Source organism: Heloderma suspectum, chromosome 6 (assembly GCF_057233095.1).
Source record: "Heloderma suspectum isolate Gila_16-S chromosome 6, 16-S_ref, whole genome shotgun sequence".
In the NCBI taxonomy this organism is placed as follows: domain Eukaryota; kingdom Metazoa; phylum Chordata; class Lepidosauria; order Squamata; family Helodermatidae; genus Heloderma; species Heloderma suspectum.
The window spans coordinates 65,073,076-65,098,432 of NC_139463.1; the positions used below are offsets into that span (position 1 = coordinate 65,073,076).

The 25,357-nt window shown below is 45.5% G+C and overlaps 1 pseudogene across 1 annotated transcript; it reads right to left on the minus strand.

Annotated features, from left to right (window-relative positions):
* Positions 1-23,789, minus strand: LOC146341044 (keratin, type I cytoskeletal 17-like; annotated as a pseudogene). Its single transcript, XR_014784103.1, has 7 exons — positions 23,553-23,789; positions 22,815-22,897; positions 11,872-12,028; positions 10,199-10,358; positions 7,685-7,810; positions 3,925-4,148; positions 1-316 (listed from the first exon to the last, which is right to left on the minus strand). The product of XR_014784103.1 is annotated as a keratin, type I cytoskeletal 17-like (transcript).
* Positions 23,790-25,357: the final 1,568 nt, after the last annotated feature.

Below are 25,357 nucleotides of genomic sequence, written 5' to 3' on the forward strand. Positions count from 1 at the left end.
ACTTGCAACCACCAAAGCCTTTATTAGAAACAAGGGAGTTGATTAACCAACAGTTGGAAAGATTAACATGTCATGAACAAACTGTTTGGATTAGTGGAAAGCAAAGAAGCTGCCCGAAGCAAGAAATACAGGAAGAGGAGCCATTTGAGCAGGCAATTCATTATTCATCCACTTGAGCAGTCTTCACGAGAAGACACACATTGTAGCTCATTCAGCACAGATTCAGATTAGATTGAATCAGGGCTGCGTTTTGGTGGGCCATGAACTAGGAAAACGTTGGAGTGTCTCGATCAGTTGTTCGCATCTCTGTAGTACTCTGCTGAGAGAGAGAGAGAGAGACAGACAGACAGACAGACAGAGACAGAGAGAGACAGAGAGAGTCAATTGGAATTGCCTTAAAGAAACTTTCCAAACTCTACAAATTCAATATGGTTTGGAGCTTGTTTACTAACCCAAGACTTGGAGGCTATTACCTTAGGGCTGTTATCCCGGAATAACCATCCTTTTTGCAACTTGGCAGAAGTGTATAAGGAGCTATTTGATTTTCTTACAATAATTGATCATATGAACAGGATCAAAGCTGCATGCAGGACTGATTCCAGAAAGTATTAAATCAATAATACTGGGCAAGATGGCAAGACAGAAGAAGGAATGATGGTTAAATTCTGTCCCTCTGTTAGTCCAATCAAAGGATGAAGCATTGGATACCGCAGAGCACCTTTCCTCAATCTGGTGCCTTCCAGATGTATTAACTACAACTCTGTCTTCCCCAGGCAGCATGGTGCTGTAGCCCAACACATCTGGAGAGCATCAGATTGAGGAAGGCTGCTATGGAGGGTGACAATAAGGTTCCTTAATTGTTATACGAGCTCAAACAAAAGCCCGTTTAATAATGGCTTGTGGTCAGTTTACTGTTTTTATCTCAAACTTGAAATTGTGGAAAAATATAGATTTAGCATGTGTATTAAACCTGGAGCCTGAGCCACTCAGGGCTCACACTAAGCAGGTTCAAGGGTACCAATGTGACTCAACTCCGCTTGTGCGAAAGAATGATATACAGCTTATTGTTAGAAAGTGGATGTAGCCAATAAAAGCAAAGATAAGCTTACATGCACCCTCCAACTCGAAGCTGTAGCTCCTCCGGTCCCCTCAAATCAGTTTAGTGTGGATCCTAAGTGGATCAGGTTCCAGGTTTAAGAAAGCATGTGATTTCCCCCACCCCACCCCACCCCACTCTTTCTGTCAGAATAAGGATTTGAGTACTGCCACCGAGATTTGAACAACCCCAAAACTACCAGCCCTTCAAAAAAAATGGTCTGTCTGTACCAGATGTTCGCCCATTTCAATTTTGGGGTCAAAAAACCCCAACAACAACTTTCAGGGGTAGAAATATTTTCCAGGGGGTGAGTATTAAATGTGTGAATGTTCGCCTTTTCACAGCAATCCTTGACAAATCACCAACAGGGGTTTTCTTCCAGTGTTGACAAAACTGTTTGCAAAAATCACTTCCTGTTTCAAAAGTAAAAATGACCACGAACCCAAGATTTCATATGAAATCAAGAATTAACGTGCATGGCTTCAGAAATTAACCATGAAAAATACTGTTCGAATCCACTATGTTGGATTGGATGTTTTGGATGACAACTCCCAGCATTCCTGACCATTGGGTAGGCTGGCTGGGGCTGCTGGGAGTTGTAATTCACAATATCTGGCAGGCACCAAGTTGGGGAAGGCAGATGTAGAGGTTGGAGAAGCATTGTAGCTCAGTAGTGAAGCACCTGTTTTGCATGCTGCAGGTCCCTGGTTTGATCCCCAGCATCTCCAGGTAGGGCAAGAAAAGAATCCTGCCGGAAACCCTGGAGAGCTGCTGCTGCCAGTCAGTGTCGACAATACTGGGTTAGATGGACCCAGGGTCTGACTCAGTACAAGGCAGCTTCCTATGTTCCTGTGCAAGGAACATCATGCAAAGGAAATGAGTGGGAGTGACAAAACAGCTTGCTCTTTGGGGATGTGAAATGTACATCACCTGGCACATTCTGAGGCCAACCCGGCTCATGGTGACGGGGTTGTCGTTGAGTCGAATAAATAACTAATTGCTCCTATTCTTCCAGCTGAAGATGGCTGGCTGGGCCCTGCTTCTCTTCTATGAACGGAGATAATTCCAGCTGAGAGAACAAGCCTTTGTGTAGACCCAGCAACTGGTCTGTCTAGCCGTCTTTGGCTGATCGTTGCTGATCTCAGTCCCCACCAGGTTTTCTGTCACTTTGTTCGCAAGGATACTGCCAGACTGGGTCAGAAGACCCAGGTTCATCTGGTCTGTTTTTATTTTCAATACTGTATGGGACTAGTCAACTTTAACCTATAGCGGGGATGCAAACAGCTGCAGCTTGCTCCCCAAGCCCTGTCGGGGGGGGGGGGCTGACACCCCCACCATCTGCCACTGCCAGAACCAAAAACAAGAAGGTGGGGGGGGGATGAAAAAATGGTCTAGGAACAGGCTCTATGGTTCTGAGCTTCAGCCTCAGAGGCACCTACAACAGAGGCAGCAATCCTCTCTGCTTAATTCTGCTTAAATCTCTGCTTAACTGCTACTGTATGTTAGTTTTGGTATTCCAACAGAAACTGTGATACGGATCTATGAATAATTGCTCTGGTACAGATGGTTTATTGTACATGTGTATAGGTGGTGTAAACCCATATGTGTGTGCATGGGGGGGAGAGAGAGAGAGAGGTGAGTGAGTGAGTGGCATGTGTGTGAAAGGGGGGGTGAACGGTGGGGTGAGGGAGAGTGGGGGGTGAGTGTGTGTGAGAGAGAGGGGGGGAGGAGAGAGAGAGAGAGGTGAGGGAGTGGTGTGTGTGTGAAAGAGACAGGGGGTGGGCGGTGGGGGTGAGGGACAGTGGGGGGTGAGTGTGTGTGTGTGTGTGTGAGAGAGAGAGAGAGAGAGAGAGAGAGGTGAGTGAGTGGGGGGGTGAAAGAGGGGGTGAGCGATGGAGTGAGGGAGAGTAGGGGGTGAGTGTGTGTGTGTGTGTGTGAGAGAGAGAGAGAGAGAGAGAGAGAAAGAAAGAAAGAAAGAAAGAAAGAAAGAAAGAAAGAAAGAAAGAGAAAGGTGGGTGGGTGAGTGAGTGAGTGAGTGAGTGGTATGTCTAAGTGGAGTGTGTGTGTGTGTGAGAGAGTGAGAGAGAGAGAGAGAGAGAGAGAGAGAATGTGTGCTGTGTGTGTCGCACCCTATCACTATCGGCTGGCGAGGCTCCACTGTGACAGAGTCCAGCGCCAGTTACAGGGGGCGATGGGTGGGTATTTGCTCTATCTCTGAATGCCATGGGAATCTCAGATTTGGTTGATATGGAGTTGATACTTCGGGATAATAGACCAGAAATGGTGGCTGAGGGACTCTGAAGGCTTCACCGGCCTTCACAACATGAGTAGGTAGGCCTCAAAACAAAAGACTGGATCTGGAGCTGGACATGGGCTACACATCACACTCGCCACAGGGATCAACACCCCTACAGCGGGTTTCCCATCACACAGCCATAATGTCCAGCTCCAGCTGCTGTGTGATCCAGTGCCCCTGCACCGAGGGAGTTTCCCCATTCCCCCCAGCAGCCACCAATAGGGCGTGGTGGCAGCACGAAAACTTTGCTGTGTGGCAGCCCCAAGTGGTGCTTGGAGCGGTCAGCGCCAGAGTCGGGCACTGAGCATGCCGGTTCCCATGGCAAGCCCTTACAGCTCAGGACCCCGGCTCGGGAGGACTCCGGGTCAGCACAGCTACATGGCATGAGGAGCTGTGTGCTAAATGCAAGCACCCTGTGAGGAGTACCTCCCGTGGTCCATGGATTTGTGCCAGGCCCCCCAGGAAGGAAAGACCGTCCCCAGGAGGGGCCAAAAGAAGCAAGCAATTCCGCTCTGCGACTCTGGCTACGCACACGTCTTGCTGCCCTTCTTCTAGCAGGCTGCGGTACGTCTGGATCTCTTGCTCCAGCCGGTTCTTGACATCCAGGAGCTCTTTGTATTCCTTGTCCTGACCCTCCATTTCCAAGTGTAGCTGTGCGAGCCGCTGCTCCATGCAGGAGATCTGGTCCTGTATTTCGGCTAGCTGGGCACAGTAGCGACCTTCTGCTTCAGCCAAAGATGCTTGCAGTGAGTCCCGCTGCAGGAGTGGGGAGAACAGAAGGCAACATCTTAAAAGCCTTAATTGTGTATGACAGGTGAGCTGTTTTTTTGAACCAGAACCTATGCAGAAAGCAGAGAGAAATGGCAGCGAAGAAGACAAAGTCATTCATTCAGCCTAGCCCTCTGTACCAGAGATGCACGCATGGATGTTGCCCCCAGTGCGCAAGACAAGTCTTTGGGATCCACGGATCTGGCCCAGCATTGCACAGACACACTTACCTCGCTCCAGTTGGCCATGCTCGAGTGACAGGTAGGCTGGATTACGATAATGTGAGACATACGCTATGGTGGGACATGGGAGAGGGTCTTCTCTGCTGTGGCACCCTGGTTGTGGAATGCCTTCCCCTTGGAGGTCCGATCAGTGCAGTCATTGGTTCCATTTCAGCACCAAGTTAAACTTGGCCTTTGAGGACTAAATGCATTCCCTAAAGTAGCACACTGTTTTAACTGATTTATTGTTTTAGATTTTAAATTGTATTAGCTTGTTTAATGGTTTGATATGCTTTTAGCTGTTTAAATTATTTATTTATACTGTTTAAATTGATTTTATCTGTACGCCACCCTGAGATCTTAATGATATAGGGCAGGATATAAAAGTTTGAAATAAATAAATACAGTGAGCTGCATGAGACTGCCTTTAAAGACTGTTTGGAAACTTCAGATGGTACAAAATGATGCTGCTCAAGTACTGGTGCTGGTAGGAGGCAATCGGATCATATGACACCTACATTGTACCAGCTGCACTCACTGTTCCCAGGCCAGTTTAAAGGCCTGGCATTGGCCTTTAAAGCCCTAAACAGTTTGGGTCCAGGTTACTTGAAGGACTGCCTTCACCCATACCAACCAGCCATACTCTGAGATCAACATCCGAGGCCCTGCTTGTGTGTCTGCCTGTCAAAACAACCAGGCTGGTGGGCCTGAAGAATAGGGCCTTAAGTTATCAGTAGTGGCCCCCACTTGTGGAACTCTGTTCTGACTGATGTCTGCCGGACCCCATCTTTACAGGCATTCAAGTGGGCTGTAAAGACTTACTTGCTTACTGGGTTTTAGCTGATAACTGGTCAGGCAGTAAGCCAAAGATAAATGGTTGCATTTTTTTTCGTTCTCTCTCCACTTTTTTATGTTATATTGTAATAAAGTGCATATTTGTGTGTGTATGTGTGAGTAGACATATAAATCTATTTTTAGATATGATACTACTTAAAATATACAGATGATTTGTTCCTGTTTTTGTCTTTCTCTTAAACTTCTCTTTTTTCCCCTTTGTATTAGTATTATTACTATTAATTTCACTATGGGATTATCTTTGTTCCTGTTCCTTGCTGGTTAAACCTTTAATGTTTATTAATATGTTAACTGAAGAGTAATTTATGGCTAATGGAAATGGATTGTTTACTTCTATTTCTGGGCTAGAAGACTGCTTGGACATTTGGATTGTTTTTATTGAAGATTAATATAATTCTGTTTCTTCTTTTTTCTTTTTTTCTCTTCCTTCTTTTGCTATCCTCCCTTTCTTTTAGAATACTGTAATGTTGGAAACTGAAGATTTTGATTATATTGGTGGTAGTGTTTATTTTATTTGTAAAAACAAAATAAAAATAGTTTTTTTTTAAACGTACTTGCTTACCTTGGCCTGTAATTGAGCCAAGACTTTATTGGGTACCATTATGTATCTGGTTGTTTGGCGTTGCCTGGTTTTAATTGTTAATTTTGATCTTATCATCATTTTATTGTGCTTTGTGATTTTAAATTTTGTACACCCCTTGACCCAAAAAGCTTATAAATCTTAGCTTATAAATCTTTTAAATAAATACATTACCCAGATCCAAAATCCCCACTCACCTCATACCAGGATTTATTTCTTCACCAGTGTGACCAAGGGGACAAGGTGTAAATGGATTCTCTGTGCCCTTTTGACAGCTAAAAGACCGTTATTACAACACTGGAAGGATAAATACTCACCTCCTATAACGCAATGGATTGAGGTAGGGATGTCAGAGAAATCTGCAGTGGAACCAAACGGAGTTTGGATTTTCATGAATTCAACCCACAGATTCCATAGTGGACCAGCTTTTCCCTTGTTGGGCAGATTCTGCAGACTTGAGGACCAGTTCCTAACTTTCCCAAATTTTGCGCAAATTTTGCCATATAAAAATATGCAATTTAAAAAAAAAAAAAATGCACATTTCCCCCATGAGCGAAAGCATGAAAATGCACATTGGGGGGGAAGTTGCACATTTTTGCACTGTGCATTTGCGCAAGTGCAAATTTGCGCAACTGCTGAAACAAAAAAAAATCCTGTTGATGGGCGGACAACAGAATGAAAGGTGCCTGACAATCCGCAAAACACAAATGGAAGATATTTTACACAGTCGGCACATCCCTTGAGTGAGGACCTTACAGCACTTTCAATATCTGCACAGGTGGCATATAGGGAGCACTTTCAAATGGAGACTTATTTGGATATTTGGTCTGTTTTTGTTGAAGCCAATATATAATTTCTAGAAAGTTGTATACATTTCATATGTATTCATTGCTATGGAGGTATACAAATCCATGTACAGATTTATAATAATTTATAACTTATTTATAAATTTATAATTTAATTTAGAAATACAATTTATTTATAAATGTGTAATTTAAATTTATAAATTTATTTATTATTTATATTTAATTGCTAGAAATTTGTATGCATTTCATATGTATTCACTGGTATGGTTATATACAAATCCATGTATGGATTTATAATGATGTATTATTTATAATTTATTTATAAATTTATAATTTAAATGTATTTATTAATTTAATGTATAATTTCATTTATTTATACATTTATAATTTAATTTAATTGTAACTTTATAATTTAAATTTTTAAATTTATAATGTATTTATTATTTATATATAAATGCTAGAAAGTTGTATGCATTTCACATGTATTCATTGCTATGGATATATAAATATCCATGTACATATATGAAAAAAACAAAGGGGGGAAACATTTTGCAGGTGCCTGTGGGCACCACATTGACGACCCCTGTACTAGACATATGGCTAGGAACAAAGGTCTATCTAGCCCAGTATCATCAACACTGACTGGCAGCAGCTCCCCAGGGTTTCAGGCAGGATTCTTACTTCGCCCTACCTGGAGATGCTAGGGATCGAATCGGGGACCTTGTGCATGCCAAGCAGGGTCTCTACCTCTGAGCTAAAGCTCTCTCTCCTGTCTTCTTGAGCCTGAGCTGGTAGTCTGGTGTAAGGAAAGCTACTGCCTGGCCCAGTCTCTACCTCTTGACATTCCCTTGATGCTCTTAGCAGAGTCTCAAATTACCTGAGTGCCACCTGCCCCTGCATTAACGCACTGGTATCCCAGCAGTGGTCAGGCAGAACTCCAAAGCATGGCGCTCTTGAAGCATAGGGAAGGACTGGACTAGTCCTGGGAAGGTACATCCACCGTGACCCCCATGCGCGTCGCTCTGAGCAGGGATTGGCCTTCCACATGCCAGTGTCCCTCACCAGAGTGCACTGAGCTTGAAGATCGATCTCCACGGCCTGCAGCTGGCGTTTCAGATCAATGACCTTGTGGTTGTCATCCTCCCCTTCCTGGCTACAGGCGCAGACTTCCTGGTTCACCTCCTCCAGCTGAAAAACACACGTTGACTAAACATCAGCAATTTCAGGAGTTTTGTTTATTATCCATCGTGCAAGAAAAGACAATGTGAAACTGTGTTGACATTGGCTTTGACAGACGAGAACAAAGTACCCCGTGGAGATCGTGGAGCGCCTTCTCCCCTACGTCCCAGTCCACCACCGAAGGTCCTCTCTGGGTTATTTGCTGCGGCTGCCTAATGTGAGATTAGCAGCCACACGCAAGAGGATCTTTTCCTTGGCCGCCCCCCTCAGTTGTGAAATGACCTGCTGGTTGAAATGCACCTGCTGACCTCTCTGAAGGTTTTTAAGTGGGAATTAAAGACCCTATTATTCCGGCAGGCCTTCCCTTTCGAGAACTCTGGTTCCTCTTTGTTGATTGTTATATACTGTTTTTATGCTGTATTGTATTTATTGTTGGGTTTCCTCTTAAATTGTTTTTAACTTTTAATTGTTTTAACCTAGAGTGTTTTGTATATAGGCAGGTTATAAACTGAATGAAGAAGAAGAAGAAGAAGAAGAAGAAGAAGAAGAAGAAGAAGAAGAAGAAGAAGAAGAAGAAGAAAGCATGTTCAATATCTGTTTTCATTGTCCATAGCCAGGAGTGCTAAAATAGACATCAATCTTAAAAATCAGTGTATTCTCTGATCTTTAAGAAAAAGAAGGGGGAAAAAAGATTTGAAGTTAGGGATGTCAAAGAAATCCGAGACAGATTAAAATGAGTTTGGATTTCTCTGAATCCTCTTTGAGTTGTGTGTGGAGTCTGTGGATTTGGTGGGTTCTTTTCTAACTTTCCTGAAATGTATGCAAATCTATTCATTGGAAAGTATGGAAGTTACTTACTTATTATTAGAAAATATGCTAATACATATGCCATTCTGAAAAATTACACAAATATATATGCCATTAAAAAAAAGTTAAATACATCTCTGATCTCTCTTCAACCTCCATGTAGCACTCTTTTTTGGTGCATTCTGTTCATTGTTTGTGCGCTGATCTAAGGGCATTTCTACACCAGCCTAAAATCCTGCATTTAAAATGGGGTTTTCTGCTTCTGTTTTAAATGCAGGATCACAACTGACCCCCTTTACACATGCTCCCTTTCCCCCTCCCCTTCCCCCCTCCTTCTCCCCGCATCTGAGTCTCCCATTCTCTTTCATTGATCTCGCTCCTCTTCTTGCTGCTTTTCCTCTTTTCACGGAGGGAACTCAAGCAGAACACAACAGGGTAATTTCATAGCTCATGATCTGCGATCTATTTAAAAATGGAACAAAGGTCATTTAGCGCAGGAGACAGCTGGGATGATTACTGCATCACATAAAGTGCCCGCAAACTTCCGTGAAGGAGCAATCTCAATCGCAGGATAAAAGTTCCATGTGAAGGAGCCCTAAGTGTGTGTAATACAACACCATACTGGTGGAAGCAAATAAATGAGCTAAATGTTACATACTAGCAGAAATTATGTAAATTGCTGCAAAACTTATAGTGGATTTTTTGCGTACTTTTCCACATCCCCCCAACCCCTGATTCAATTCTGTCCACGAACGGACGACGGAATGGATGGCACCTGACAATCTGTGAAACAGACACGGAACAGATTCTACAACATCCAGACATCTCTACTCCAGGTTCTGTGACCTGAACAAATTCGGCACATGTGGATACATGGGGTTTCTTTGAATTCCTTATTGTTCTCCTTCTTGCCACGAGGAAGGGAAAGGCCACTGCTGCCACCCTCCGGAGCCCTGCAAGTACGGATGAACTCAATCTTCCTCCGATTTGGATTTTTTTCCCCCTTTTAAGTTTATTCCATCTTGCTTCCACATTGGACTGCGAATTTTGTTTCTTCATCCGCACAAAAAACATGTATAGATTTTTGCAGACATGTTTGAAAGAAACACATTTTTGTATGCATTTTTGTGCACACATGTTAAAATGTACCCATTTTTAACATGTATACACAAAAATGCATACAAAAATGTGTTTCTTTCAATGTAAAAATGTACCCATTTTTAAGTGACTTTCCAATGAACACAGCATTTGTGTCCATATTTTCAAACATACAGATTTTTGTGAGCATTTTAAAAAATGTATGCATTCTTGTGTGCATTTTTGAAAAGTATGCATGTCTTGTGTTCTTTTTATTTGTTTGTTTCTTTGTTTGTTTGCAAACTGCATTGCAAACTTCAGAAATGTATGAATTTTGAAAGCAAGCTGTGTTCCAGTTCGCATTTAAGGTTTGGGAAGTGTAAATTGGGTAAGTTTGCATGAAAACCTGAACCCTACTAGTTTCTCACCCACCCCTACCTACAAAACCTGCCCTTCTCCCGATACGCTTCCATCCTTTTAGTTCAACTTCCATGCAGGGGCTGCAGTCTTTACCTTGCCTTCATACCAGCGCGCAACCTCCTTGCGGTTTGCGTCTATCATTGCTTCATACTTGCACCTCATCTCTTCCAGGATTTTCTTCAGATCTGAACCTGGGGCAGGTACTGACTTCCATGTTGACATCATCTGACTGTTTCTTCAGAGAGATTAATTCCTGCAAGCAGAGCTCCATTTATTATAATAATTACAATTAATATTATATTAATATTCTAAAAAGGGTGGTTTTGCACAACATCAGCTAGTATCCCAGCAGAAACGTTCCCTGGAGAAGGCAGATCAGGCTGTTGTGACACATGCCTTGGTCACTTCTCCCCTAAACTGTCTACACCAACATGTAGTTGTGTAGTTAACATCTTCCCTAAGCTGGCTTCTGTCAACATCTCTCCTAAACTACACCACCATGTTCAACATGTACATGTTCTACATCTTACAGATCAGGCCACTGTCACACATGCCTTGGTCACATCTGCCCTAAAATACACCAACAGAAACTACTGCTGGAGCAGGGTGTGCAACGACACACCCCACCCCACTCCCCATATGGAACATATTTAATCCATTATTATTTGATCTGCACTGGCTCCCAGTTTGTTTCCAAGCCAAATGTAAAACATGCTGATCATCGCCACTAAAGCTCTAAACGGTTTGGATCTGGAGTATTTAAAAAATGCCTACTCCTACATTAGCTGACCAGTCCACTTAAATTTTCTAGGGAGGCTCTGGTCAGTGCCTATGCAGGACAGAGCCTTTTGGGGGTGACACCCAGACTCTGGATTTCCCCCCTTTGGGAGAGAGCTCCTTCCCTACTCACCTTTCACAAATGGGTTTAAGGACTGTTCTGTTCCAATGGGCCTTCAGCATTGCTTAGCTTGTTCTCCTTATTCTGAAGGGGGTTGTGTATTTATGTATGTATGTATTTATTGCATTTATAGCCCGCCTTTTTTCTCTTGCAAGGAACCCAAGGTGGCTTACGTTATCCTCCTGCTGTCCATTTCATCCTCACAACAACAACCCTGTGAGGTAGGTTGGGCTGAGAGTCTCTGACTGGCCCAAAGTCGCCCAGTGAGCTTCCATGGCTGAGTGGGGACTAGAACCCGGATCTCCCAGCTCCCAGGCCAATACTCTAGCTTGTTTCTCTGCTGCTCAAACTGTTGGAATATTTAATGTTGATTTTATTGTATTTTAATACAGTTGTATGCTGCTTTGGCGGCCCTTTGGTCAAAAAAGCAGCCTTTAAATCAGGGTGGGCAACTTGTGGCCTAGGGTGGCATGCAGCCATCGAGCTAATTTAATGTGGCCCTCAGCCTAATTTCAAAAGCCCTCTGTATGCAATCAGTTCAGACCTCTGGCAAATGCAGTCTTGCCCTTCCCTGGCAGCCCACTGGGTGGGAAGGAAGAGGGGAAGAGGGAAAACGGGGGCACAAAGAGAAAAAGGGGGACCCACCCACTTTTGGCTCTAGCCCTGCCTACCTCTGGCTTTGGCCCCTCCCACTGCCAACATGCACCTCCCCCCCGACAGGTTCCCCACAGGGGAGTGCAGCCCTCAACAGAAAAATGTTGTCTATCCCTGCTCCAAATGTTCATATAACTAAATAAAATAAGTAAATAATGCGTGTATTGCATTTATTAAACAGACTGAGTTATATTTTGATGAGCCCACAGTGCACCTCCTTATGGATCTTCTTGAGACAACACAGTTCCTCTTGCAAAGACTCCAGCTCAGCCTCCAGCTGGGCCTTACAGCTGGACAGTTCATCCAAAATGGGGCAAAACCCAGTAAGGTCCGTATCCATGTTCTAACGGATGCCACGTTCAATCTCAAACCTAAATCAGCAAAAGAAGGAAGGGCTTTAAGACTGTACATCGCTTAGCTGCACTTGACTTATTTAGTAAATAGCAGAGGCGTTGCTAGGTTCCTAAAAGATCCGGGGCACAGGCCCAGAACACAAATTTGCATATATATATATATATATATATATATACACACACACACACACACACACATACACGAGTCTAAGCGCACATCTAATATATATGTGTGTGTATATATGTGGTGTGTGCTTGCGTGTGTGTATAGATTACATACATAAGAAGCATGCACTGACCCCTCATGCCTCACCCCACTTCAACTCAGACCCTGATTCAGCATTTTGGAAAACATCCCACTTCTGCTCGGGCCAATTTGTAGTCGGACCACTTCAGCTCAGCACCAAATCTGAGTCAGTGTTTGGAAAAATGAGTCTTTATGCTTCCTGTTGGCTACCATGGGAAACTAGAAAAAAAATGTAACTTTTTTCTCTTGGTCAGAACTGGATGATAATTTCAGGCATAGTAGACCCCTAGAAGGGGATTACACCTACCCAATGTCATAAAAATAGGTGCAGGGTTTATATTTTGATTTTCTGTTAAAGGGAACTGCCAATAACATTTGTACTCCTTGGAAGAATTGGATTTCGAGATTCATTGCCCCATCAGGGGAGATCATGTCTGCCAAATTTCAGAATGATGGCCACAGGGATTTTTGAGCAAGTGTGGCCTTGACATTTTGAGGTCTCCAAAAGTAGGGATGGGGGAGAATTTCTCCCTGAAACTTCGGGGGGCCGAGTGCCAATGCATTCGGTCCTCCGAAGGTTGTTCAGGGAGAAATTCTCCATGCCCCCCGCCCCCCCGCCCCCCCCGGGATTTACCTTTCACGAATGTCCCTCCCGGCGGCGGGTCCCGACGGCGGTTCGGCAGGTCTTCGTCGGGGGTGGGGGCGGCAGCCGGTCTTTCGACCAGCTGCCACCGCCGCCATTACAAGAAAAGTAAAAAAAAAAAAAAACGCCCCTGTGATAGGCTACGTAACGATTAATGTAGCCTATCACAGCTAGATTTGCAAAGTCAGCCGTGATAGGCTACGTTAATCGTCACGTAGCCTATCACGGGTGACTTTGAAAAAAACAAACAAAAAGTGCGTACGGCTAATGGCGGCCCCCATAGGGAGCCGCCATTCGCGTTCCTTATTTGGTCCCTGTAGTCTACGTAAAGATTTACGTAGACTACGGCAAAAATAAGGGAACGCTAATTGCGTTGCCCTTATTTTCGCCGTAGTCTACGTGAATCTTTACGTAGACTACAGGGACCAAATAAGGAACGCGAATGGCGGCTCCCTATGGGGGCCGCCATTTGCGTACGCGCTTTTTTTTTTCAAAGTCACCCGTGATAGGCTACGTGACGATTAACGTAGCCTATCATGGCTGACTTTGCATATCTAGCCGTGATAGGCTACGTTAATCGTTACGTAGCCTATCACAGGGGCGTTTTTTTTTTCTTTTGAAGTTCATGGCCGGGGAGACGGGGCGCTTCTCCCCGGCCTGAATTTTGGCCGGGCGAGGCGGGAAGCCTCCCCCCCCCCGGCCTGAACTTCGGGGGGAGCAGCGAAGCGCCTCCCCCCCACCGCCAAGCAAGCTGCAAGACCAGGTAAGTGACTTTCATGCATCCCTATCCAAAAGAAGACATACTTCTCTCCTTCTTTTCCTTGTGGTCCATTGCTCTGAAAATTACAAGCAGCCTAGAGTCATCCCCAAGTAAGAAACCAGCAAAGTTTCAGAAGGATAGGTGCAGCAGTTCATGTGGAAGGGGAGTTCTCCAATTTGGGGGAGGGAATGATTTGGTTTCCCTTCCAGTCACCCCTTCCCCAATAGTTTTTGGGTAAATTTGTATGAAAATGCACCGGTCATTAGAGGTGTCCCCCAGGCAAGAAACCTGCAAAGTTTCTGAAGGATATATATGCATGCAAATTTAGAATGACAAGAATTTATTTACATTTCACCAAAGTTAGCAACATGGATGGGAAGGTGATACAGCACTCATGTCCTGCTTTGTGCATTTTCCCATGGGCATCTGGTTGGCCACTGCGTGAACAGAATGCTGAACAAGATGGACCTTGGTCTGATGCAGCATAGCTCTTAAGTTCTTAAATATAGAGAGCCTCCGAGCATGTGCAGAATGTTTTTCTTTCACCACTGGGCACTTACATTCTCCCCTTACCAATTCTATTACCCTCCATGCAACCACCCCTCCTCATCCTACCACCCTCCAGCAACACTTCATAAAAACAGATTCTTGTTTTGTGCAACTCCTCTCTAGGGATGTACAAAAGTCACTTACATTTCCACGGATTATGTTCATGGTGGGGGGGAGGCGTTCAGTCCTTCCCCCCGGAATCCTCGACAGCCAGCTGTGCTCCGCAGTGGCTCCACGGAGCAGCCGGCCAGGCCCAGGCCAGAGCGGTACACAGCCGGATTTCTGGCAGCGGAGTGCTCTGGGTAAAAAAAACAAAAACAAAACCGCATACGCAAATGGCGGCGGCTACAGCCGCCGCCATTTGCGCTCCTTATTTTTGGCCGTCTTAGTCTACGTAAATATTTACGTAGACTATTACAGCGAAAATAAATATTTACATAGGCTAAAACGGCGAATCAAAAAGGGATGCAAATAGCGCCTGCTACGCTATTTGTGTTCCCCTTTATTTCCGCCGTAATAGTCTATGTAAATATTTACGTAGATTAAGACAGCCAAAAATAAGGAACGCAAATGGCGGTGGCCGTAGCCGCCGCCATTTGCGTACGAGGTTGTTTTTTTTTAATCCAGACGTGATAGGCTACATAAATCTTTACGTAGCCTATCACGTCTCTGTTAAAAAAAAAAAAATAAACCTTCCAGACTGCAAATGGCAGTGGCGGCGGCCAGTCGGAAGACCAGCCATCGGAGCCGCTGCTGCCCGGAACATCCGCCCCAAGTAAGTCTTGTCCCAGGGGGGGATCTGCGGGGGGGCAGGCCATTCTGCCACAGATTTCGGGGGGCCGAATACACTGGCATTTGGCCTCACCAAGATCCGTGGCGGAATTCTCTGACATCCCTACTCCTCTCTACCTCCTCCTTGTTATGCACAAGGTCTCATTGTATCTTCCTCCCCATATAACTTCATTTGTGCCAAGACTTCACCAGGATTCAGCCAATGAATCTGTTTTCAAAACTAGGGCTAAGTTATGGAGAAACTCTGAGCATGTACTAAGTGCCCTTCCCTCACCAATGAAGCTAGAGTTCATGCAAAAAAAACCCCAAACCCACAGATGACAAAACATGCATAGGACTGAGCTGAAAGGGTAGTCAGTTCATTAGATGGAATTGGGTAGGCACTGTTAAGCTTGCAGTACCATGCTCACAACTCAGGACTTATTTCTAGGGATGTACGAAAGTCACTTACCTTGTCGACGGGGTGATTCGTTGGGGGGGGAAGGTGCTCCGCACCTCCCCCCAAAATCCTGATCCAGCCGGCTTCGCTCCATGGAGATTCCGCAGAGCCGCCGGCCGGGGCTGCCCACAGCCGGACATCCGGCTGCTGAGCAGCCTTCCGGGGGGGAAAAAACCGCGTACGCAAATGGTGGCAGCTACGGCGGCCGCCATTTGCGTTCTGGTTTTTTTGCTGTTTTAGCCTACGTAGATATTTACGTACGCTATTACGGTGGGGGGGGGAGGAATGCAAATAGCACCCACTACACTATTTGCATTCCCCTTTTTTTCGCCGTAATAGCTTATGTAAATATTTACGTAGGCTAAAACCGCAAAAAAAAGGGAACGCAAATGGTGGCCGCCGTAGCCGCCACCATTTGCGTACGTGTTTTTTTGTTTGTTTGTTGCCGTGATAGGTGACATAAATACTTATGTCGCCTATCACAGTAACCTGGCCGGACGCAAATGGCGGGGATGCAAATTTGAGTCCGCAGCAGCTGGCCAAGAGGCCAGCTGCTACCGCCAGCGGAGCCGGAGCCTCTGCTGCCGGAACATCTGCCCCAGGTAAGCTTCGTCCCAGGGGGGATTCCGCGGGGGGGCAGGGGGGGCCATTCTGCCACAGGTTTCAGGGGGCCGAATGCCAGTGCATTCGGCCTCACTGAAATCCGTGGCAGAATTCTCCGCCATCCCTACTTATTTCTGAGTAAACATGCAGAACATTAAGATGCAAACCTCCCTGCAAACGTAACTTGTGCTGGAATCCTATGCACACCTTCCTGAGGGTAAGCCTCATTAAACATAATGGGACTTCTCAGTAGGCAGACATAGGATTGCATAAATTAGCAATATTTATCTCCCCTCCACTTGAAAAACAAACCAAAAACTCCTATTTTTTAAATTAAAGCTTTCTGTTCATAGGAACATAGGAAGCTGCCTTATACTGAGTCAGACCCTGGGCCCGTCTAGCGCAGAATTGTTGACACTGACTGGCAGCAGCGGCTCTCCAAAGTTTCAGGCAGGATTCTTTCGTAGCCCTCCCTGGAGATGCTGGGGATTGAACTTGGGACTTTCTGCATGCCAGGCATGTGCTCTGCCACTGAGCTACAGCCCTTCCTGTTGCTGGATAATGGCAACTGACAAACAAAACAGCCCCAGATTTCTTTCTCTGCGACCACGTGAACCCACTCTTCTCAAAGACTGGAGTGAGGAGAAGGAGAAAAACCAGCCCTCTTGTCTGTTTGTATAAAGTCAAATACAGTTCAGAACTTCTCTTGCCTGCCGAAGAGAATTCTCTTTAAGAATTCCCCAAGATATGCTCTGGGTGGAATAAAGAAGAGAAAGAAAGAAAGAAAGAAAGAAAGAAAGAAAGAAAGAAAGAAAGAAAGAAAGAAAGAAAACAAGATAGGGGACGGAAGAAGAAAAGAAGAATGGTGATTGGAAATGTGCGTGGGGTTGGCGGGTAGAGAGAATTCCCTAAGCCAAGTGGCTCCTTTCAGAGAGGTGGTACTTCAGAGGAATTTAGGAGGCTGTGGAGGGTTTAAGGATAGAAAATGAACTTTATGAGGTGAGGTGGCTGAGGGTTTTTTCTAGCTTTTTCAGAACTGTAGAACCTATTTAAAAGCCCCAGCAGTTTCTCGATCATGACGCTACATAGTCCTAACCCTCCCTTTGGGATTTAGGGGTATACGAATCCCCACTTACCTGGCTCCGCTGGGGTCTGCAGGTGGGGGGAGGCCATCCATTCCTCCCCCTGGAATCCTCGACGGGCGGGGAGGTGATCCGTTTCTCCCCACCGGAATCCTGCCCGGCTGACTCCGCTCCGCAGCCAGTCCACGGAGCCGCCGGCTGGGCCAACCCGCAGTGGGGCCTCCACCCGCTGCCGGGCTGCTGCGGACGCAAATGAAGTCCTGCATAGGGGATGCCATTTGCGTCCCTGCACTAGCCCGTGATAGGCTACGTAAATATATACATAGTCTATCACGGCTAAAGCAGGAACGCAAATGGCATAGGGGACGCCATTTGCGTCCCTGCTTTAGCCGTGATAAGCTACATAAATATATACGTAGCCTATCATGGGCTAGCGTAGGGACACAAATGGTGGCTGCTATGACAGCCACCATTTGTGGCCGCAGCAGCCCAGCAGCGGCCAGAGCCGCCACTTCATCTGCCACCGGAGCCGCCGCCAGAGCCACCACCACCGCATCCGCCACCAGGTAGGTGTGTCCTGGGGGGATTCCGCGGGGTGGCAGGGGGGAAGGACGTTCCGCCATGGACTCTGGGGGGCCGGATTCTAAAGAATCCAGCCTCACTGGAGTCCGTGGTGGAATTCTCCACCATCCCTATTGGGATTATTTGAGTCCTACAGCTATTTAGGAGAAATTAAAGTGGAGGGGGAGAAAGAAGTTTGTGGAGACTGATTGGATCCTTTGCTGTACTGAAGCTACTAAACTTCTGCAGAAGACAAAGGTTCCAGTTTGGGGCAGTAAAATCAGATGCTGTGTGAAATATCAGTATTTATATTTTATATATCAGTATTTATATATCATCATGGATCACTGCCTTGTTGTGGCGAAGGGGCTTGCGTAACTCAGTGAAGCCATAAGCTATGCCGTGCAGGGCCACCCAAGACGGACAGGTCATGGCAGAGAGTTCTGACAAAATGTGGTCCACTGGAGAAGGAAATGGCAACCCACTCCAGTATTCTTGCCAAGAAAACCCCATGGAACGTATCACAAGGCTAAAAGAGATGACGCCGGAAGATGAGCCCCTCAGGTCGGAAGGTGTCCAATATGCTACTGGGGAAGAGCAGAGGGTATTTCCAAGTAGCACCAGAAAGAGTGAAGCGGCTGGGCCAAAGCCGAAAGGACACTCAGCTGTGGATGTGTCTGGCGGTGAAAAGAAAATCCGATGCTGTAAAGAACAATATTGTTTAGGAACCTGGAATGTCAGATCAATGAATCAAGGTAAGCTGGAGGTGGTCAAACATGAGATGGCAAGATTGAACATCGACATCTTGGGAGTCAGCGAACTAAAATGGACAGGCATGGGCGAATTTAATTCAGGTGACCATCATATCTACTATTGTGGGCAAGAATCCCTTAGAAGAAATGGAGTAGCACTCATAGTCAACAAAAGGGTGGGAAAAGCAGTACTGGGGTACAATCTTAAAAATGATAGAATGATCTCAGTACGAATCCAAGGCAAACCATTCAACATCACAGTAATTCAAGTCTATGCCCCAACCACTGAGGCCGAAGAAGCTGAGGTTGATCGGTTCTATGAAGACCTACAACACCTTCTAGAACTAACACCAAAAAAAGATGTCCTCTTCATCATAGGGGATTGGAATGCTAAAGTAGGAAGTCAAGAAATCACCGGGATAACAGGCAGGCATGGCCTTGGTGTACAAAATGAAGCAGGACAAAAGCTAATAGAGTTTTGCCAAGAGAACATGCTGATCATAGCAAACACTCTTTTCCAACAGCACAAGAGGCGACTCTACACATGGACGTCACCAGATGGTCAATATCGAAATCAGATTGATTATGTCCTTTGCAGCCAAAGATGGAGAAGCTCCATACAGTCAGTAAAAACAAGACCTGGAGCTGACTGTGGCTCAGATCATGAGCTGCTTCTTGCAAAATTTCGGCTGAAATTGAAGAACGTAGGGAAAGCCACTAAACCTTTCAGGTATGACCTAAATCATATCCCTGATGAATATACAGTGGAGGTGAGGAATAGATTTCAGGGATTAGACCTGATAGACAGAGTGCCTGAGGAACTATGGACGGAGGTCCGTAACATTGTTCAGGAGGCAGCAACGAAATCCGTCCCAAAGAAAAAGAAATGCAAGAAAGCCAAATGGCTGTCTGATGAGGCTTTACAAGTAGCTGAAGAAAGAAGGGAAGCGAAAAGCAAGGGAGAAAGAGGAAGATATACCCAACTGAATGCAGAGTTCCAGAGAATAGCAAGGAGAGACAAGAAGGCCTTCTTAAATGAACAATGCAAAGAAATCGAGGAAACAACAGAATGGGAAAGACTAGAGATCTCTTCAAGAAAATTGGAGATCTCAAGGGAACGTTTTGTGCAAAGACGGGCATGATAAAGGACAAAGAAGGCAGGGACCTAACAGAAGCAGATGAGATTAAGAAGAGGTGGCAAGAATACACAGAAGAACTATACAGGAAAGATTTGAATGTCCCTGATAGCCATGATAGTGCGGTCACTGAACTTGAGCCGGACATCCTCGAGAGTGAAGTCAAGTGGGCCTTAGGAAGCATTAGTAACAACAAAGCTAGCGGAGATGACAGTATTCCAGCCGAGCTATTTAAAATCCTAAAAGATGATGCTGTTAAAGTGCTGCATTCAATATGCCAACAAATCTGGAACACTCAACAGTGGCCACAAGACTGGAAAAGGTCAGTTTACATTCCAATTCCAAAGAAGGGCAACGCCAAAGAGTGTTCAAACTACCGCACAATTGCGCTCATTTCACATGCCAGCAAGGTGATGCTCAAAATCCTACAAGCTAGGCTTCAGCAGTATGCGAACCGAGAACTACCGGAAGTACAAGCTGGGTTTCGAAGAGGCAGAGGAACTAGAGATCAAATCGCCAACATTCGCTGCATCATGGAGAAAGCAAGAGAATTCCAGAAAAACGTCTATTTCTGCTTCATTGACTACGCTAAAGCCTTTGATTGTGTGGATCACAACAAACTGTGGCAAATTCTTAAAGTGATGGGAGTACCAGACCACCTTACCTGTCTCCTGAGAAACCTGTACGAGGGTCAAGAAGCAACAGTAAGAACCAGACATGGAACAACCGATTGGTTCAAAATTGGGAAAGGAGTACAACAAGGCTGCATATTGTCACCCTGCTTATTTAACTTATATGCAGAGTACATCATGAGAAATGCCGGGTTGGATGAATCAGAGATCGGAATTAAGATTGCCGGGAGAATTATCAACAACCTCCGATATGCAGACGATACCACCCTAATGGCAGAAAGCGAAGAGGATCTCAAGAGCCTCTTGTTGAGGGTGAAAGAGGAGAGTGTAAAAGCTGGTTTGAAACTCAACATTAAAAAAACTAAGATCATGGCATCTGGCCCTATCACTTCCTGGCATATAGAAGGGGAAGAAATGGAAGCAGTGACAGATTTTACTTTCTTGGGCTCCAAGATCACCGCAGACGGTGACTGTAGCCATGAAATTAAAAGACGCTTGCTCCTTGGGCGGAAAGCTATGGCCAACCTAGACAGCATAGTAAGAAGCAGAGACATCACCTTGCCGACAAAGGTCCGTCTAATCAAAGCTATGGTTTTCCCAGTAGTAATGTATGGCTGTGAGAGCTGGACTATAAGGAAGGCTGAGCGCCGAAGAATTGATGCTTTCGAACTGTGGTGCTGGAGAAGACTCTTACGAGTCCCCTGGACTGCAAGGAGGTCAAATCAGTCCATCCTAAAGGAAATCAACCCTGACTGCTCTTTGGAAGGACAGATAATGAAGCTGAAGCTCCAATATTTTGGCCACCTAATGCGAAGAGAAAACTCCCTGGAAAAGACCCTGATGCTGGGAAAGACTGAAGGCAAAAGGAGAAGGGGACGGCAGAGGATAAGATGGCTAGATAGCATCACGGATGCAATGAATATGAACTTGAGCACGCTCCGGGAGAGAGCGCAGGACAGGAAGGCCTGGAGTGCTATGGTCCATGGGGTCACGAAGAGTCGGACACGACTGAACGACTGAACAACAACAACAACAACAATTTATATATCAGTATCACATGGAGCTCTTTCTTCCTTTCCTTCTCCAAAATTTCATTGCAGGCAAGCTCCCAACAGTGGGCATGTAAGAGCAGAAAAGTAGGGGGAGAGGGGTTTTGCACCTCAAAAAAAGCCTACACAGAGATTAGAGATGGTGACCTCCTAATGGTCACCTTAAATGGTCAACTTCTGGTTCAGATCCCTAATCCCCTGGTTGGCTTGACAGTTTTTACTTTTTGTTTTAGACTTTGAGAGAAGGAAACTTTACACATGGCTAGCGCAAAAGCCACTGGACCTAGGGATGGGGGAGAAATCCACCATGGACCCCAAGAATCCAGCCCCATTGGGGCCCATGGCGGAATGCAGCACTCACCTCCACCTCCGCGCGGAATCCTTCCGGGTCAGATCTGTCGCTGCCTTGATCCTGCGGAGCCGGCCGCTTCCCTGGTGAATGTTCATATGGCTGGCAGCCATTGCTGTGCCGTATCGCTGTAAGTCAGGCTCTGGACGCAAATGGCGTAGTGGTCACCATTTGTGGCCGTAAAGCTGGCAGATTAGCCTAAATGCAACCATAAATGGCTGCATTTAGGCTAATCTACCAGCTTTACAGCCGTAAATGGTGTCCACTACGCCATTTGTGTCCCTGTTTTTAAACGTGATAGGCTACCCAGATATTTGCGTAGCCTATCATGTGAACAGGGATGCAAATGGCAAATGAATGAAGTAATATGGAGAAGAGGACAGAAAATGGTGCCCTTCTTAGGACATCTCTACACCAGCCTAAAATCCTGCATTTAAAACAGGGCTTTCTGCTTCTGTTTTAAATGCAGGATCACAACTGACTCCCTTTACACACGCATCCTTTCCCCCCTCCCCTTCCCCCTCCTTCTCCCCATATCTGAGTCTCCCATTCCCTTTCATTGATCTGGCTCCTCTTCTTGCCGCTTTTACTCTTTTCATGGAGGAAATGGAAGCGGAACACAACAGGGTAATTCGATAGCTCATTATCTGCGATCTATTTAAAAACGGAACAAAGGGCATTTAGTTCAGGAGAAGCCTTGAATGATCACCGCATCACGTAAAGAGCCCGCAAACTTCCGTGAAGGAGCAATCTCAATCCAGGATAAAAGCTCCATGTGAAGAAAGCCTTAGAATCAGCAGCCAAAAGAGTATTTGCTTTTTGCATTTCATGGTAAGCCCTGTTCATTACTGTTCATGCCAAACTAAAATTGATAGGTGTTTGCCAGGGATGGAAATGACTAAAGGGTGGTTTTAGTGGGGTTGGGCTAGAAAAGAGCTTTGGGATCCTTACATCTTGTCCCATTTAGTGCTTCATCTCTCAGTTACTCAACATTAAATTAAACAGAACTAGACATTAGCAAGTATCATTCCGTTCTGACCGAGAGAAAGAAAGTTATAGCTCGTTTGGGATTTTCCACAATACTCAATGAGAAGCACAAAGCATCAGATTTCTGAACTTTGAATTGGTCCAAGCAGAAGTGGAACATTAAGTGCCGAATTGGTCTGAGTCGAAGCCAGCGGGGCAAGGGGTTATCCATGCGTGTACTCACTTCTGTCTCACACCTTCAAGGTTCATGCAGCCAGTGTCAATTTTGAGAAGGATCTTGTTATTCTCTGCAGTTGTACAAATAATCTGGGGTGGGAGTGGGGAAAGAAAAAAGAAGTGTTTAGATCTCTTTATGCTATGAAAAGCATAAAGAGGACATGGTCTACACATATAACTGAACGAGGTGGTAATGGGGATTGCAGGTGATAAGGGATGTTTGCTTTTGAGTGCTTCCGGTGCCAGAACTGAGCTCACAGTTCTTTCACCTGCAGACCGTTTCCCCCAAACATTCTTCATTTCAGCGGTCTAATTTGGAGTGGAGCAGCCTTTTTCATTTGCAGCTATTGGGAGTCAGAAGCTCTACAGCAAATCACCCAGAGATCCCAGTCTACCTTCTGCTTGTCCCTGCTGCACTTTGCCCCTTGAAAGTGTCCTAGAAAAGATAACTAAGGGTGCAACCCTATGCATGTTTTGACTGAGAAAAAGCCTACAACTCCCATCATGCCCCAGCCAGCTGGCTGGGGCATGCTGGGAGTTGTAGGCTTTTTCTCAGTCTAAACATGCATAGGGTTGTGCCATAATAGCATAAACAGCCATGAACGAAGTCCAAACTTTGAAAGAGGGCGATGAAAGTGCTTCCTTTGGGGGTTTGCGTCTATTTGAACTTCCTTGCCCACAATGTGGGCACTACTACATGTGTGCTGGGAATGCTTGGTGAGTGGTTGAGTGATGGTGGCCCTACCTGGTTTTTAAGCTCCTCCATCTGCTGGTAACAGTGGCTGTAGTCCTTCGGTTCACTAGCAGGGCCTTGTTTGGCATAGAAATCACTGATGTTGGACTCAAGCGCAGCATTTTCAGCCTCCAGGCATCGTACGTTGTCTACATAACTGGCCAGGCGGTCGTTGAGGTCCTGCATGACTGTCTTCCCATCGGCGGAAGAGAAAATGGTGCTACAGGCACCAGGGTCATCACCACCCATCCCACCAACGACACCAATGCTGACTTCAACTGGCCCACCACCATAGGCAAATGGAGGGAAACCACCCTAGTTGCCACCGGGACAGCTTCCTGTACTCATTCTCCTTCCAGAGCCACCACCAATAAATGCTCTGCTGCTTGAAAAGTTGTTCCAGCCAATGCTGTAGCCATCGGTGGAACTCTTCCCAAAGCGGCTTCCACAGGAGGAATTGCCTCTCATGCGACCTAACACACATGAGGCATGATTGCTGGACGAGACAGAGGAAACCCTGGCCTTCCCATCTGAGACAAGACTATTTCTTCCTGCGGTTACTGGAATATGCCTAGTGCTGCTATTCATAGTGGCAGCGGTTAGAAATCCAGGCAAAGCAGAAGCCAAAACTCAAAGCCTGACACTCAGCCAGAGTGTACAGTCGATGCCATGCAGGTCTCGATTTATATCTTTTGCTAAGGGTGTCACTGCTGGGGAGGAGGGGTCACTGTCTCTTACGAGTTTAGTTCTAGCTTATCGTTTGTGTCAAGAAAAAATAGAACCCTCAACAGCAATTTGCCTCTGGATACCCCAGTAAATAGGCAGTTTCTTCACACATCAGCTGTTCCTCTTTAACGATGTTGCCACACCAGAAATGTTATAGTTGCACGGAATCATCAAGATTTTCTGTTTCTGTTTTTCAGTTAGGGAGATGAAATAGCTGCTCTGGTGACGGCTGAACCCAGTGTTTCTCTGGGCTTAGTGGGGCCCGGTGAACATTTGAAGCGAATGAGAGCCCCTTTTTGTTGCCCATTTGATGAGACTGGGCCAAGACATTTTTCTGGACTGATGCTGGCTCACAGCATAATACTGGAACAGAAGGAAGCATTTCTTCGCGCAGCACATGGTTAACCTATGGAATTTCCAACTACCGCAAGATGTGATGGCCCGAGGGCTCTTATGGATTGGTAACTGGTTAAAGTACAGGAAGAAAGAGTAGGAATAAATGGGCAATTCCCACAATGGAAGGATGTGAGCAGTGGGGTCCCCAAGGATCTGTTTTGGGAACAATGCCTTTTACCTTGTTCGTAAATGATCTGGAGTTAGGGTTGGGGTGAACTGTGAGGTGGCCACATTTGCTGATGACACCAAGGGACAATCTACATTACAACTTTAAACTGGTTTCAAACCGGTTTATCTAAAGGGAACCTGCAGTTTCATGAGGGTACTGAGAATTCTTTGCTAGAGACCCCTGTCCCCTGCCCAAGCGGCCCCTCTTCCTAGAAGTACAATTCCCAGAATTCCTGTATTTAGTAGCTGTAATTGCTAAAAACAGGTTTGAAACCAGTTTAAAGTTGTAATATAGATTTCTCCTTGGTCACAGTTAAAACAAAAACAAGTTATGGTGGTTAAAATAAAAATAGACTGCAAAGAGAAATGGAGCTCTTCAAACTGGGAGATTAGGCATCAAAATGGCAAATGCAATTCAATGTAAGCAAGTGTAAAGTGATGTACACGGGGGCAACAAATCTGAATTTCATGTGCACACTGATGAAGTCTGAGCTGGCAGTGACTGACCAAGAAAGGGATTTGCAACT